Genomic DNA, 4025 nt, shown 5'->3' with positions numbered 1-4025 from the left:
AGCTAAAAAAAATCTAACCAGTGTCTTACACTATGCTTAGATTCCCAAAACTCAAAAGTTTTATTTTGTAGAGTTCATCCTCAGATTCTAACAAAAACAAATAGCCTAGCTATGCTAGTCACAGTTTACAGCTTACTCTTACTTTGTCAACACTTGACTCATTTGTGCGGATTTTTATTGTTCGTAAAGACCTTTAGGTGAAGCGAAGGAACATTGACCAATGTAAATCTACAGATTTCAACCTGGATCTGTAGGCTTAAGGTAAAATGTTATATTGTATATGCTGGGCCGTTTCTGGTCATTTCAACATATTTTGTTTTCAAATGGTCTTTTCTTTACAAAAACATTTTAAACTTTTTTTTATAATAGCCAGAAATGATCCAGAAACAGAATAATTTCACCTCTGGATTTGCTAACATTATAGGGCATAGATTTAATTTTCAACCCATTCTTACTGATTCCTCTGAAACCATTACAAGTCATTCTCACAACTCCTAGAAAACCTAATTTTATAAGCCATCTAGATCAGTGGTTCTTAAACTTTTTCAGTGTAGGGCCCCCTTGTGTACAGTGCATTCCTTCGCCCCTCCAAAAAATTTTCATGACAAATTTGTTCTAACACAACATTTTAAAGGGGTCATATTATGAGATTTTTTTAAAGATGTAAAATAAATCTTTGGTTCCCCCAGAGTGTCTATGTAAAGTTTTATCTCAAAATACTCTTTGTAGGCAATGTGTCATTTTGGGTGTGTCATTTAAAATGCAAATGAGCGGATAAAATGCAAACACTGATCACAATGATGGTGGTTTGTTGAAATTGAAACTCAATTGTGCAGAGAATTATTTTCTCTCTCTCTCTTTCTCTCTGCACTAAATGCCAGTGCTGTGGTTGGATAGTGCAGATTAAGGGGCGGTACCATTATAATTCGCCTTGCTACCTACCTCACAAAACAGGCGAAATTTGAACAACCTAATTTTTTACATGCTTACAATTACCCACTTAAACATGCAAAAAGTCTGATTTTCACGCTATGAACCCTTTAATTCAACAAAACATATTCAATTATACAAAGTAGTGCTGTTGGTTAGTAGCCTTATTTTTTAGGTTTATTTACACAGAATTCATGATAAATGTATGTATGTTTTTTATAAAATGTCATAAAACTGGAGCCCCACTGGGGGCCCTGGCCAATAGTTTAGGAATTACTTATATCTAGATAATATAAACTTTGTAAAGAATATCTGATGACAGTTAAATGTAAAATTAAATCCGCAAATTAAAAAATGCAAAAAATATCACAGCATCAGGTTGTGAATATTCACAGATAGTAATTTTTCTAATAAATTGACAACTAAGTTCTTTCGAGTAGGATATGAATGGAGTATTATGGAAATCACATTGTGCTATAAGAAAACAAAACCAAGAGTATGCACAACCTACTATAGTAATGTAAACATGATAGTTATTTCCCTCTCTACCCTGACTATCTGAATATGGAATTCAAAGTCATTGTATTTAAATTCTGGTGTTCTGGTACTTTGAGGGGCGGTTTCCTGAACAGGGCTTATTCTGGTCCCAGACTAAAATGCATGTTTGAGCTGCCTTATTTTTAAAACACCTTGTACTGACATATCTTAACACAAGATTGTTTTTGTAAGGTGTGTTTGTAAAAACTACTTCAATGTCTTAATGTAATTACATTAAGGCCTAGTCCTGGATTAATCTAAACCCTGTCAGGAAAACCGCCCCTGAGAGTTCGACACTTCTAAGTTTAATCATTGGTTGCGATGTCTGCCTGAACTCATGAAGGACTTCTTCAATGCCAGCTTTTCTATAGGGACCACTTTTCCTGTGATTACCGGTCCTGGTTGTGTGTGCAGAAAGCCATCCATCTGTCCTCATGCAGTCCATCTCTCTATTTAAGGCCAACCAAGTGCCACTCTGAATTATCACTCATTGGATGAGTATTACTCTCTCTCTCTCTGTCTCTCCCTGTCTCTCTTTCTCTTTCTCCCCTGGTTCTGAGGGCACATGTAATGGTTAGTTGATCAAATTTCCACTCTTTGGTCAGTGAAGTGCATTTGGATTTGTTTGGAGTACTGTATTTGCAGTTAGCATGCTTGCGGTGGCTTTTGGGAACAGCAGAGCACAAATTAATAAATTCCCTTAATGTGTCTTAATATTTTTAGGTTCCAAAAAACAACAACAATTCGCATCAAGTGCAATATGTATGCGCTCTGGAACTGCCGATACCAATTTTGTGAGCTACACCTGAGGAATCTGCAGGATTTTTCAAATAATTTGAGCGCTGCGCCCCAGCACTTATGTGTGATTCTATCTATCTACCTTAAAACAGCACAGAACCCAGTTGATTGATGGTTCTTCTCATAAAAGCAAAAAGGCTGAAATTATAACACTGACATAATGTTTGATCCATGAATGATTTTCTCCTTCACACTTCTTTATGAGAATAAATTCCAAACTCAAATGATTCCTGGGTAATGCAATATAAATTACTTCACCGGAAAGCAATGCTTCAAAAAAGGATTTCTTCCTGACAAATAATATGGTAATGTTGTATTTTGCATCTGTGGTATTTCAAAATGAACAGATAAAAAAAAAAGTAGAAAAGCAACTGAATCGTAATGGCGTCATGGGTAGGTGGGACAATTCTGAGGTCCTATGCACTATTGGGGCCCTCAAAGATAATTTTTATTAACATGTGGGCCCAACCCATATACTTTAATAAGGCCCAAAATTGCTAATGGCGCACCTTCCTACTATTCAGAAGTAATTTATAAGTTGATTTGTCCAAAATGTAAAAACATTGTGGCTCTGTTTGTTTGAGTCATTCCTGAACAGCTCCACATGGCAATATTGCCTTAAAGGAATAATCTACTCATTTTCAATATTAAACTATGTAATTACCTTAACTAAGAATTGTTGATACATCCCTCTATCATCTGTGTGCGTGCACGTAAGCGCTGGGGCGCGCTGCGGCACTTCGATAGCATTTAGCTTAGCCCCATTCATTCAATGGTATCAAACAGAGATAAAGTTAGAAGTGACCAAACACATCAACGGTTTTCCTATTTAAGACGAGTAGTTATACGAGCAAGTTTGGTGGTACAAAATAAAACGTAGCGCTTTTCTAAGCGGATTTAAAAGAGGAACTATATTTTATGGCGTAATAGCACTTTTAGGAGTACTTCGACTCCCCTGAAAAGTCCGCTCCCCTTCTCCCTCTCATAATAGGGACTTTAAGCAACAGCCGATCTGGTGGAACGGCAACGGCATTCTGGCGTTGTATTGCGCATGCGTGAATTTAACTGCTACTTTGCCACGTTCTACTGTAACGGTCTACTATGGGAGAACAGCTGATTTGCCGTAATCGCTACAACGTGAGAGTTTGTGTAAATAAATGTTATGTTTTATGTCATATGACATTGTAATTGCATCAGTTTATGATTGTACCACATGTCTTTTATATAATATCTGTAAAAAAATTTTTTTAAGTATTGCTTAAGTCTAGGTTTTTAGACTTATTTACATAATACAATAGTAAAAACTCATCTTCTGATAAAAGATTGTCATTTAATGACAAAACCAACCCTTTTCTTGCTTTTTTAAATGACATTTTTTGTTTCTCAATAAATGAATTAATACAGCGTTGCGCTGTCCTGTTTACGGTTGCTTAGTGATTTTTACGTTCTTGGCTACGGCGGTGTGACAGCATACTTCTGGTCGCCGTAGCCGTTCCATTTCCAGCTGTTGCTTAAAGTCCCTAATGGGAGAGGGGGGGTGTTATTGCGCCGAGTCGAAGTACTCCCAAAAGTGCTGTTCCGCCATACAATATAGTTCCTCTTTTAAATCCGCTTAGAAAAGCGCTACGTTTTATTTTGTGCCACCAAACTTGCTCGTATAACTACTCGTCTTAAATAGGAAAAACGTTGATGTATTTGGTCACTTCTAACTTTATCTCTGTTTGATACCATTGAATGAATGGGGCTAAGATAAATGCTAT

Source organism: Paramisgurnus dabryanus, chromosome 6 (assembly GCF_030506205.2).
Source record: "Paramisgurnus dabryanus chromosome 6, PD_genome_1.1, whole genome shotgun sequence".
NCBI lineage: Eukaryota > Metazoa > Chordata > Actinopteri > Cypriniformes > Cobitidae > Paramisgurnus > Paramisgurnus dabryanus.
Note: the sequence above shows the minus strand (reverse complement) of the source record.